Source organism: Amborella trichopoda, chromosome 4 (assembly GCF_054954075.1).
Source record: "Amborella trichopoda isolate Santa Cruz 75 chromosome 4, AtrichopodaSantaCruz75HAP2 v2.0, whole genome shotgun sequence".
In the NCBI taxonomy this organism is placed as follows: Eukaryota; Viridiplantae; Streptophyta; class Magnoliopsida; order Amborellales; family Amborellaceae; genus Amborella; species Amborella trichopoda.
The window spans coordinates 3,592,806-3,607,078 of record NC_142339.1 but is presented as its reverse complement, the minus strand read 5'-3'; positions in this window follow the sequence as shown (position 1 = coordinate 3,607,078).

Here is a 14,273-nt window from a genome sequence, read left to right as displayed (position 1 = left end):
TAGGAGATTTTCATAAACGACCCTTTTAATTTAGGGAAAAGTTTATATAAAGCCGAGGGCTCTAAACTACCTTAGAAATTTCACTAGAATAGATTGTTTTGATGCCTAAATATCCTCAAATTGATCATCTCAGCATCAAGATGCATGGACATGAAAAAAAAATAGATTTTAAGGTTTGGAAATAGTGTATTCTGTAACGCATTTTTAGAACGTTAATTTTCAAGATTTCAAGTTTTCATAGATATCTCGATCTACACTATTTTTGTAACTTTAACCTTTATAAATAACGATGAAAATATATTTTAAAACTATAAAAAAATATTTCTAGTATTTAAACCACATTTTTTGATACTATTTGAAGGTAGGCTCTAATTTGATAGTTTAGAGCCTAGGCTCTATACAAACCGCACCCTTTAATTTATGATGTTTTTAAAAAGTCATATTGTTTTTTTCATTTTTTGCTTATATATATTTTTAGATTGTTTTTATATTTTTTTTCCAAATACACTTAGTTTAAAACTTTAAGTTATGAACCATGGTTTTTATTCTCTATAAAAGATAATAAGTTGCCAACCTGACTACTCGCATTTTTTTTTTTTTTTTGTAATATATGGGTTCAAAACATGAAGTTTCGTACTAGATTACTTGTATTTTCAGTTTTGACCATTGAGTAATCAAACTTCAAATTCCAAACCAACTCACTTAGTGAGTTGTTTAGCAGAAGACTAGGTCCTCACTACCAAACCCCTTCAAAAAGAGGGAGTAAAGTGCACTTTTATTGGAACACATTTTAAACTTAGTCCATCAAATAAAATATTTATTTTAATTTAAAATTTCAATTTTTACTCTATGAAAATGATCATTTAAAAATCTATCAAAATTTCAAAAAAAAAAAAAAAAATGCCCGAGAGAGCAAGTGTATAATATGCCCCTGCCGGTGCCAAATATAATGTAAGAATTAACAAAAAGAAAGATTTTGTTTGTATATGATGCTCTATTTGACAAGGTTTGGCTATATTTGGTTTTAATGATTGCATCAAAGGAAGTTCCTTTAGGGTTTCTGTAGGGTATGTATTGTGGTTGAAAGTAGTTTAAAAACTGAGCATCGATGATTTGAAATTGGGTTCTTGTTCAAAAAAAAAAAAGATTTGAAATTGGGTTGAGATATGTGGTGATAAGCAAATTTCCTGGAGCTTCAAGATCATAACCTTAAGTTTAGATATGGTTTCCTCAAACTTTGAGAGTGAGTCTCCCTTGAAACAGTGGCATGTCTAGATATGTGAAAGGTCATTCCAATAGATTGCATTTGGAAAAGCACAAATTTCTATTATGGATCTTTTTCTATGGAAAAGGCCCTTTGCCTCACCATGGGAGAGGTTTGCAAGAAGTAAAAACACTCATATTTACAAATGGTTGACTTGTTTTTGAAAGAGAGAGAGAGAGAGTGTGTGTGTGTTTTAGAATCGAGAAACTTATAGCAAAGGTAAAGATAGAGAAGCCACTTGAGAGTGAGAGGGAAGGGGTGAGGGGGATGAAATTAATTTTCTTTTTAAGTCTTTTTGAGGGACAAAGTGGTAGAGAAAGATGTCGAAGATTGAAGAATAAATCGATGCCAAATTTTGGAAACTTTTGGTTAAATATTAGCTGAAATCTGACAAAATTTGCATGTCAAAACTTGCTAAGGCCATCTTGGGATTTGGAATTTTTGAGTTTTTTTCTATTTCTCTACCGGTCTCTTAATCAAAGCTTTTTGTTGATTGAATCTTTTTCTAGTGATTCTTGGACAAATCATGTTTTGGGATGATTGAGCCAATATTTTGGGGAAATTTATTGGGTGTGTGTGGCCATTAAAGGACTTATAAGTGTTTATAAAATGAAATGATATAGTGGAACATGAACTCAATGTGTAGTCCATTGTGGATCATTCTAAGCAAACAATGTTTCCTAATATTAGACTATACTTGACTTGTTAAACCGGTATGGTTGAGAAAAACCCATGTTACCTGAGCTCAGAGAATCAAACTGATAAGGGTTACATGGGTTATCCCTTGATGAGGTTGGCGTATGTCCAGATGAGTGAGTCGAGAGACTCTGTGACCCTTGTATGTAATGGAGGCTTTCAGAGACGGGCCAAAACTTCATCATTTATACCATCAAACAACATGCACATCGATAGCCATTTTTAAGAAAGCGTACCACTTTTCAGGGTAAATCATGTGCATGTGCATGTGAGAGAGATGCCCCATGTGCCCCATCAAGCTATGGATTGCATTAGGTCAGGATGACCTTGGTTTTGTCTCTAGGGGTCATGATATCCATATGCCGGGACTATGACCCCTTATCCATTGGCTAGACTTTGGTGACCCACTAATGATCCTCTGCATAGACTGTGGGTTATAGGCAACGTTGGGTCGGTTTCAGAAAACATGTGTGGTTTGTAGTTCACGTTGGACATGGAGTGCCCCAGTGGATATTTATTCCTAGATCATATGGATCATTGTCCTATCAAAGTATTTAATATTTGTTTATTTAATAATATATTATTTTTAAAATTATTATTTGAATGTTTTTTGAATCTCTGGATATTTTATTTAACAAATTTAGATTTATGAAAACATATATATTGATTTTATAATGATTTAATTATTCAAATAATGGTTTTATGTTTTTTTTTAAATTATAAAAATAATATAATTGAATGGAACGCCCAATAAATCTTTTGGGCCATATTGGGTGGGGCCCTTTATGTGCCCCAATGGGTGGCATGCCCCACCTATGGAGTTTCTATTTTAAAAGATCAAGCTCTAAAAGCTTGAGTGATAAGTTTGTGGTATTTTACAAAGTTTAAGCATTGAGAAAAATTTGAATGAAATTTTGGAATGTATGAGAAGGCTTGTGCATAAAATAAGAAATGATAATATTATAATATATTAATTTATTGTTTGAATTATTTATGGGAAAATAACTTAAAAAGTGGGGGATAATGGTTAGCACCTTCCATAGGATGTTGATGGTCCATCTGTGAAATGGAGAGCTCATATCTCTCACCTCACAAGTCACCCAAGATCAATGATGCATAGTCAATCTCACATGAGTAGCAATCCAAATAAAATCCTAATTTTGTTCAAGCATTATAAAAATGGGTTGATCCCTACCCAAATCTCTGCACCTTATATTTCTATCTCTCTCTTGTCCAATTAAAGGAGCACGCCCCACTTAAGGAATTGTCTCTCTTATTTGGAAAACTTCCTATCTCCCATGAAAGCCCAAAGGGGGGCACACACCTCTCGTAGCCTCTTGACTTCTTCTCTCTCCCATATCTTAACTTTAGATTTATAGCTAAAGGTTTTAAGGTGTAGCAAAAGAGAAGCATTTCTCTCAAACTAGGTTGCTAAGGGGACCTAGTGCTTGAGTTTAGTGATCAAAGGGTTTCATGTTCCATTGGTGTGACTTGTCCAAACTTGCTTTCCTGGTTGATATTAAAGGTTGAGCATTAGATCTCGTGCCATCGGAAGGTAGTGACTCGGTGTGGGGTGTAAGAAGCTTGATTGAGGTAATCTCCGACACCCTCTTTTGTTTCTTGCTTATTTGCTTATTGTGTTCTTTATTCTCTATCATAGATTGTGTATTTTCTTTGTTATTGAAAGAAATATTTTTGAATGGCTTCAAGTTCTTGATATCTTATTGTATTATTTTATTTTATTTTATTTTATTTGAAGTTATTATGTTGAAAAAAGACTACTTGTGAGTGATCTAGGCTGTGAAGAAAAGAAAAAAAATTGAAAAAAAAAAGTTATTATACACTACCGGCTAGATCACACGAGTCCTTTCAAAATTGGTATTAGAATTACAGAGGACATCAAAGATGATTTTGTTTTTCTTTTTCTTTTAGGCACATATTTAGTTTTTTTTTTTTTGGAATTGACAAAATAAGTATTTTACAAGGAAATTACACTTAAGTTGTATAGTAGTGTCCTTGATATCAAAGAAAAGAGGCTAATAGGATTTGGTTGCCAAGGTCATTATCTCTATTGTTGGGAATTTATCACAATACCCATAAGAGATGAACTATTCAACAATTTAACCTTTTGAAAATATTTCAACTCAAAATCATATCTTATTCTATGGGTATTTTGAAATTGAATTAAAAAAATATAGATAAAATAATAAATAGTTAATATTGTAAATTACATCCTATTATCTTATGCTATATCAAGTAAAGTTTGCACTTTCTAAGTTTCACGTATATTTGATATGTCAAGTGTGGCCATCTAATTAAAATATCTGTGCATTATCTCATGTCTAATAATGTTTAGTTGAATCGTAATTGACCAAGCATCTATCCTTTCGGAGATATATGGGGGACTCTAATTTTGAGTTATACAAATGCAATTAATTCCTTTGTAAGAGAAATTGAACTTAATTTATCTTAACATTATAAACTTCAAATAAAAGGGTAACCCATACCGAAGCTGGGCATTGTATGAGAGGGGAAGAGGGGTATCCTTATTGTACATGGGCTAATGAATTAAGAGCATAGGCTACTGAATTAAGAGCATACAAGAGAATTTGAAGAAAGAAACTTTTATCAAGCAACAAACAAGATATTTATGTTGATTTAAATCTTTTTTTATTTTCTTCAATCTGGTCTTGTATAAATTAATGTACTGAGACTTAGAGGTTTTCTTGTTCCAAATAACAAAGTATTTGCTAGTACCCAGTATACATATACATAAATAAGTTAATCAGTAGCCAAATCATAATTCTGGAAGGATCTATATTACATAAGGTCTCTTTCATCTGGTATTTGTTATTGATTCTCCAAATCTCCAAATTGTGACCTTTTAATGATTTTGATGCTACTTCCCCCAGTAATGTATGTATTTGTAAGCATAAATATAGCCTCATCAGAGCCCCAATTTGTTCAACTTCATTTACCTAAATTAAAGCACAGAATTTGGAAGTCCCAAACCACAAAGGCATGTGTTGATGCCCTGAGGGCTAGGTCAAGGTAGGGCTGAGAATGGGTCGGATCGGGTTTGGATCCATCAAGATCTGGATCTGGATTTGGATCCAATTAAATCTAGAATATTTGGATTTAGATCTGGATCTGAAAAGTATACATGGGATTTAGATCTAGATCTAGATTGGATCGGATCCAAAAAATTATTTTATATATTATTTTATCTCTATAAAATAACATGTAATAGAAAAATATTATACAACATATAAATAAATTTATAAAATAATATATAATATTTTATTAACTAGGTCGGATCTAGATCGGATCCAACTGTACCTAGATCTGATCTAAATTGTATTTGGAACCAAATTTTAGATTCGGACCCACCCCGTAAAATCCAAATTTGGATCATACCCTGACCCGGATAGGGTTTGAAATTCGCATTTCGGATCCAAACTGGATAAATTCTCAGCCCTAGGTCAAGGAGACATTCAAAAAAATAATGAGAAGAAGATAGCATTGTAAGGAGCAAAACTATACGCATGGTTTTCCTTTCAGCAAGGAGAGGGAAAATTTGTCTAAGTCACTTAAAAAAAATACTTTCAAAAAAGCATTCCTACATCTCTCTGGAAGCACGTGGCTCCCAAGTTCTACCTGTAGTATTTTTTATTGTTTAAATTATTTTATTTTAATTAGATCCCCCTTTGGCCCGGCCAGGCTAGGGCCGGCCCCATAGGGACTCAGACAAGCCCTCGGCCAAGGCCAGCTAGGCCCATTGCCAGGCCAGTCTAGGTCAAAGCTATCTGAGTAATGGTAAGCAAAAAAACAGAATGTAAAGATGCATAATTTTACCCATAGTTTTCCCTTGTAAATTTTCCCTTACTCCAAAAGATAAACTTTTCATAAAGTATTTATTAGTCTCTCCCAAAGAACTGTGCTTCAAAGTTCTACTGTTTTTCCATTAAAACTTCTAAATATTCCTCACTATGTTGTTAATGTGAGATGGTTGCAATTATTACAATAAAGGAAAATTGTTTCATGCGGGCTGGACCGCATTTTTACTTATGCGGTTTAGAAGTATAAAGCATCAATTGTAAAGATGCATGCCAATATGTAGTCCATCTAAAAACAATTGATACTAACGGTTCAAATGTTTTCTTAATAGAATTATTATGTTTAGTTTTTAAAATTTATTTATATTAACGATCTCCATATTAGAGTCTACATATCCTTAAAAATGAAACAAAAAGTCCATCTCAAAAATAGATTTATTAAAAGGCCGCATTTCTACATGTGCGCGTCCTTACATAAAACCTAACACTTCAATATTATTTCAATATGGTTTTATCATTACCCAATAAAGGAAACTAGTCCCTACCCATGCTTTGGATAGTAAAAAAGGGCAATGTTCGTAAAATTGGACCAGAATGGTTAACTGGACATCGGCCCAAAAGAGGTTTAACCGACCTAACCGGTAAACCGACGGATTCAACTATTCTAACCGGGTAAGTCTTGGGCGGTAAAAAAAAGTGTTGAAAAAATAAAAAAGATGCAAAAAAAAAAAAAGCTCCTAAAATATAGAAAGCATATAAAGAATAATTAAAACAAAACACATTCAAATGAAGTTGAAAGATAATGAAAAAAATTGATTTTTGAATTAAAGTGAGTACTACTGGCAAAAACAAATTTTAATCTTTACCATAATGTAAAGAATATTAAAAAATATATTATAGATAAAATTCTTCATTTTTAAGAATTTATATACATCTTTTAAAAAAAATTTAAATACCGGTCGATCACCAAAACCGCCCAAAACCGGAACCGGCTACTGGCCAGTTCCGATCGAACCGGGTGTTAACGGTTAGATCGCTCGGGTTTTCTAGCAATGAAAGGAGGAGAGTCTCCAACAATAAATGGGCTTGAGGAATTGGGGGTCAAGGGACATATGCCTCAATATAATATCCCACCCTCCATTCACACAGTTAACATATCTGAAAAAAAGAGAGGAGACTCTCCCGCCTAAAGGATAAGAGTGATGGGTTTGGTCTAGTCAAAATCAGTCTAATTTATTGGATTTTTAATAAATAAATAAATAATAATTTTAAAAAAATACAACATGCTCTAAAAAGTTCACCCAAATTTGTTTAACTTGTTAACTGGTCACAACCAGAACGTCCAACTGGTTATAACCGACCAACTTTGATTTTGATTGATTTTTTACCAGACTCAATTTTTGCTTCAGATGAAACCAACCAAGGCACTGGTTGATAGTTTGATAGTCACATTGGTCAGTCCACTCTAGTCCGATTTTGAAAACCATGGTTATTAATGCTTTGAATATTGGGAAGTTTTTTATTCTAGATAAATATTTTTATTAAGGGAAAGCTTTTTATGTCCCCCTTGTAACATAGAAGTTCTATCCTCCCCCTACCATCTAGCCGTTCATTTTTTATCAAGAGAGCCACTCACCGTTTGATCTTAGATCCAACGTCTCAAAGTATTTTATTTTAATTTTTTTAATACAAAATTTCTGAATATGAAATTTGGTACGTGCCATCTTCACATTGGGGCGCACCTATAAAAAATCTTAACAATAATTTTTCGATAAAAAATAATGATCAAAATGACCCTTGAAACTTTTAGGGGTATTTTGATCATTTTATTTTATTGAAAATATTTTTTTTTATATTTTTCGTTAGTGCAAGTTTAATAGAGGAGTGGATATCCAAAATTTGGTGTCAAAATAGTTTATAGAAAAAAATTAAAAATAAAAGAGTAGAGAAACATGACATTGTGATTGGAGCAATCTTAGCCCTCCATTAAAAAAATGGACGGTTGGATAAGGGGGAGGATAGAACTTCTATATTGTATGAGGAACATAAAAAGCTTTCTTTTTATTAAAAGAAAATTCTCTCATGCACTGTGGTGCAATGCTCTCTCTCATGAAGAGGCCTCATTGATTGAGAAAGAGAACGATTCATTGAAGAAGGTTTCTCTCTCGGGCAGTGGGTTCAGCAAGGTAGCAAGGGTTGCTTACAGGAGTAAAATACGATGGATGAATGCTCTATTCAGTAAGAGATGCTTACAAATCTTTCTACAAGGGTTTGTGCAAGGGTTTGATGCAAGCGTTTGATGGTGGAAAAGGCCCTCAGGGTTTCACGCCTCTGCAAGGGTTTGTTACTTGTACAAGGTTTTAGCATTCAAGGGTTTGATGTTGTAGAGATTTGCTTGTGTAAGGATTTGATACTGTAGAGATTTGCTTTAGGATGCAAGGGGAAGAAGGTTTTCACAAAGAGAGTTCCCCTGTTGAAATTTAGAGAGAGATTTTTTTTGATAGATGATTCTGGTATGTGGAATACGGTAGTGAGACTAAAAAATTACTCAGATAGAAAGGGAAAGCTTTTGCAAGGGTTTTGATGAATGGGTTAGTCTTGGGCATTAAAGGGTAGAGAGACGTGAAGGGGTCTTCAAAGGCATCAGAGAAGTGCCATTAGAAAAACATGGAATGGGAGAGATAGAGCGGTGAGAAATACAAAGAAGAAGGGGTGTTGATTGTAAGTCGAGCTTCTGGCCTCCTCCTTCTTACAGGTTAGTGTGCTTTTTCGCTTTGAAACTTCATTTTTTTAGCTCTGAAGCCCTAGCTTGATTCAATTTCTATTTGAATCTGGATTAGTTAGTTTGGTGCTTTGGCTCAGTTCCAGTTGGTTGATGAATTTGATTTTTAAATTTGCTTGTTTCATGGTGGATATGTGTTTTTTCTGAGGAATTTTGTGGTTTTTTTTCTTGGTTTTGGAATATTTATGGTCTTATAATGGTTGTCTGCTAGAATTTGCTGGATCACTATGGGTTTTGTTTTGCTTTGTGATCCTTGTCACTGAATTCAGTGCTCTGTTATACCTTTTTTAAGATGGATCTTTGTCGCATTGATGGATTATGCTATAATTTTTTGGGTTCTTAAACTTCTAAAGTTTTAATTTAAGGATGAAATGTGGAACTAAAAAGTGTTACAAAAAGTTTTTAGCTTAAGTTCTTTAGAGAGGACAAGCGGGTGATACAGTAATAGTGGCTAGGAAGTAGTGGCGTGGTGATGGTGGCAATTGGGTGGTAGAATGATGAAGAGTTGAGAAAGGTACATTATGAGAAAAAGACAGAGAAAGGCAGTGTTTGTTATGTTGTGGCTTTACATTCTCCTGCGAATTCTCAAATCCATAGGAACCCCACTATTTTGGTTCAAGATGACATCACTAAAGAACGAGAAAAGAGAATTTAATCAACAATGATCGTGACTTTCAAGAAGAGATTTTTTGAAGTACAGATGTTTCAGGAATGGGTTGATAAGAGTTGGACTAAGACCCGAGCATGTGTCGCTCGATCCCAACTGGTAAATTTATCTGTTTTTTGGGTTCTTGTAAGGAAGTTATTAAAGCAATTGATCAGAGATTTTGGCGCTTCCCGAGGGCTAATTTGGTTGCAGAAAGATGAGTGACTTAGAAGCCTCCATGATCAAACCAAAATCATCATGGCTTGTTGTTTCTGGTATTCCAATCATTGCTTAGTAATCTAAAGTCTTTAAAGATTTAACAAATCTATGTGGTCAGCTAATCAAGATTGATTGGAATTTAACTAGCTATCATGCCCTTGTTTCTTAGTAGAAACTAAAAGTATAAATCATCCTAAGGAGGGTACCCTAAAGATAAGAGGTTTTGATTTTAAACTTGTATTTAAAGGGATTTGAATTGAAAAGGGAGGTTTCATTGAAGTCTCTTCTGAAGATGTAAAACATAGCTTGAATGGTGAGCAGAATGTTAATAAGGATGATGGTTCCCATAAGCTATCGTCGGTCTCAAGTTGCAACAATGGAGTTTCAAAAATTGACAACCGATATTATCGTCGGATATTTCATGGGAGGGCAAATTTAGGTCATTCTTACACTGCCACGCCATCCCTTAAAGGGAAACGTATCATTAAAAATGAGTTGTTAAATTTGATGGAAACATTCCAAAAAAATCTGCTATGGAAATTCCTTGCCAAAAATCAGTTTTGGAAAGCAATGTTATTCCTTGCCATAACCGGTTTGAACTTTTGGAAAGTTTCTATTTGGAAGTTTGGCCGAGTGGCCAATTAATTCCTTCCCACAAACTTCCATCAAGGATGAGAATATTCTGCAGCTTCCAAAAGAAGCTCTCATCCAACAGGTAACCCAAAAGAACACTATTGTTAAGCTTCAATCTTGCTCTTTCTCTGATGCAAGTAAAGAGATGCAATCTGAAGAAGAAAAGATGTAGCAGATGAGTATATTTGGGAGAGTTGCTTCCAAGTGGTTAAAGACGCAAAAGAAGGGGAAGTTTGTTGAAAAATCAATGATAGTTTGTAATATCAAGAGTGAGGAACAAGATAAAGAAGGAAGGTCTGTTCTATCTACATATAGTGATATGCTTTGGAAAATCTTGAAAGTGTTGTTCGTGATAACATTTGTCGAAGCCTCAAAGAACACGAGCTGGAAGAACCTCTTATAATTCTTACGATTGCTATGAGATCACCGGGTGATGATGAAGTACCTATAATAGATAATTTTGAGGGATAAGATGATTATAACAATGTCGATGATGGCATGTCCTTAATGATCCGACCTTTAAAAGTTGGTATAGTTTTGGATGCAATTAATTGCATTATGGTGACTCTCTTGATGCCATTACAGATACCCTGAAGGAGGAGCATAGAAAGGAACTAGATGAAAGGCTTGTTTGGAGCAAAATTCAAAAATCTAAAAAGAAATGAAGGCTTCAAAGAGAACTTGACAATTTGGTATGCCATATTTACTATAATCACGGTGAAGTAAGTGCTTGACCTCACGCACATTCTGAACATTTGCTGCTTATGTTTGCTGGTCTTTCAAGGGTCACCAAACATAAAGATGGTTACCGATTTGTATGAAAGTGTTATGTTGGAATATCAGGGGCCTCAATAGTGCTTAATGGAAGAGAGTTGTTCTTTCTTTTTGCAGAAAGGAAAAGCCTGATCTCTTGTTTCTCCAGGAAACTAAATTGGAGGCCCAGACTCTTCATACTGCCAGATTAATTTGGAGAAATAGCTCCCTAGATTTTTTTTGGAAGTAGATGCTTGTGGTTCTTCTGGTGGTATTTGGGTCCTTTGGGACTTTTTGGTTTTGAGTGCTTCACAAAACATTTTTTAAAGTAGACATATTTTCATAGTTTTCTAGGGGCCTTTAGGTAATTTTTTTTGGTGTTTATCTGTGGTATATGGACCTAACAGAGCTGCTGATTTTTTGAGTAATTAGTAAATATTCAATTGAATTTGAATGTGCATTGGTTGGTTTGTGGTGACTTTAATATTATTAGATGGCCAAGTGAATCTACATCTTTTCCTTCTATGTCTTCTTGTATAAGATTGTTTGAAGGTTTTATACAACACCATAAATTGATTGATCTTCCTTCTATTAGGGCAAACTATAGTTGGTTCAATCATAATTTACACGATCTTATTTTGATAATGTTAGACATGTTTTTTGTCTCTTCTGAGTTTGTTACTCGTTTCCCAAAATTAAGTGTGAAAGCCCTACCAAAATTTCTTTTGATCATGTCCCTCTTCTCCTTAAGTCTGATGGTTTCTTGTCTGGACCATCCCTATTTAGATTTGAATATATTGAAACAAAAGATTATTCCATGAAAGATGAATGTTTGGGGAGATTTACAATCCAAAATTAGGGCAGCAAAGTCTCATATAGTGAAGTTATATAATGTTCAATTTATGGAAGGTGCTCTAATACATGATCAATTCAGAGACAGAAACTTTGGGTGGCTATGTATAAACAGTCACTTAATTTGGAAGAAATTCATTGGAGACAAAGATCTCGTGTGAAATTGCTCAAGGAGGAAGATAAAAAAACGAGATTTTTTCATGCTATTTCTAATGCAACGAAAAAGAGTAACTCAATTCAGAGCCTTCGTATTGAAGGAATAGATTGTGACAACATGTCAGAGGTTGAAAGGGCCCTGATTGATGATTTCAATAATTCTTATGAGACTGATAGTGGGATTCAACTATCCATTCAAGATCTACCTTTTATTAGGTTGCTGTTAGAACAAGCTGAATGGTTGGAGAGAAAATTTGAAGAACAAAAATTAGAAATGCAATCTTTGGCTTAGGCAGAGACAAGACTCCTAGCATAGATGGATACCCAATGACTTTTTTTCAATCTTTTTGGGATATTTTGAAAGATGATATTGGTTAATTATAGAAGAATTTTATTGGAGGGTTAAAATTAATATTGCCATGAATTCCAATTTTATTGCTTTAATTCCAAAGAAAAATATAATTGCGGAGATCAAAGATATTCGGTCTATTAGTCTTTTTGGTAGTCTATATAACATCGAGTAATGATCCTATGAGACCCTCCCACAACCATGTGTGTAGGACTCTAAATGATCACCGTTAAATTTGGCACATATCTCTAAAAAAGTCAAGTCCTACACCCATGTGATAACTTTTCTAGAGATTCGTGTCAAATTTAATGGTGATCCTTTAGAGTGTGGGAGGGTCTCATAGGATCATTACTCTATAAAATCATAGCAAAGATTTTAGCCAATAGAATGTGCCTGGTGATTCACGTGGTTATTAAAGGACCACAATCAACATTATTGAAGAATAGATAAATTATGAATAGTATTTTGGTTGCACAAGAATATATATACTCAAAAATCAAGGATGACGAACTAGACCTTATTTGTAAGCTAGACTTTGATAAGGCATATGATAAAGTTGATTGGGGGTATCATGGCTAAAGTGGGTTTTCATTCAAGGTGGAGATTGTGGTTTGATGGTTGTCTATCTTCTACCCATTTTTCAGTTCTTGTTAATGGCAAAGTAATCGATTTTTTCAAAAGATCAAGATGATTGAGACAAGGGGACTGTCTTTCACCATTTGTATATACGTTGGTAGCTGAAAGCTTTAATGTCATACTTAATGGATTGACAATGCAAAGGATCATATCATGTGTTAATATTGGTAATGGTCATATAATATCACATTTACAATATGCTGATATTACCATTATATTATGTGATCCTACGATTAAGGAAATCACTTGCCTATGGATTTTCTTGAAAAGTGTGGAAACTTCAATTGGACTTAAAATTAATTTGAGTAAAACTAAGCTCATTGGTATTGGTTGTCCGCAAATGGCAGTATCAATAATGATATATTTATTAGGTCTTGGGGTTGAGTCCTTACCTTGTACTTATTCGATAATTCCTTTAGTGGATTCGAAGCCTTCAAGATTAATTTGGGATCTATTAGTAGAGATATTTGACAAGAAACTTGACACTTAAAAAGCTAAAACTCTTTATATGGGGGGAAGATATATGTTGATTAAATCCACTTTATCCAACTTCCCAGTAAATTTTATGCCCTTATTTAAGATGCCAAAAAAAGTTGAAAAGCAACTAGGGAGAATCATGAAAAATTTCTTATGGGGAGATGACATAAGATGGAAAAGATTTCATCTGGTGAGTTAGGAAAAAGTTTGTAGAACAATAAAGGAGGGAGGATTAGGTGTTAAGAGATTGAAACATATGAATTCATTACTTTTAATAAAATGGTGGTGGAGGATCCATACACAACCTGAGTCTTTCTAGGTGTTTATTCTGAGAGATAAATATGAAATGGATTTGAACTTTGGTATCATTAAAAATCCAAAAAATAAGACAAGTTTGTCCCATGTTTGGAGAGGTATTGACTATGTGAGATCTGTGTATCTACGACAAATTCGAAAATTAGTGCAGAATGGAGAATCCACTCTCTTTTGGTTCGACAAATAGATTAGAGATGACCCGTTGAGATACCTTTTCCCTGAGGTTTTTTCAAAAGCTTTAAACTCGCTAGCATTTGTCAAGAAGGCTAGTGGGGGTGTTTATACTAATATTGTTTGGTTCATTCCTTACAAGTACAGGAGAGGTACAAACAGATTCATTGAGGAGTATCTGATATTGTTGGAATTATTGAATGATACATATTTGACTCCAAATATAGATGATAGCTTTATTTGGGATCTTACCCATTTGGGAGAGTTTTCGGTTAAGTCAACATATAATCTATTATTTTCTGATCGTTGGAGAGAATTGGATGCTGGTTTATTCAAGATTAAAAAATTGTATGTGCCTCTTAAACTGTAGCTATTCTTATAAATCCTATGCCAAGATAAATTAATTGTTGATAACTTGAGAAAGAGGGGATTTATTATCAACAATGTATGTATCCTATGCAAAGGCAGTGATGAAACTTCGCAGTATC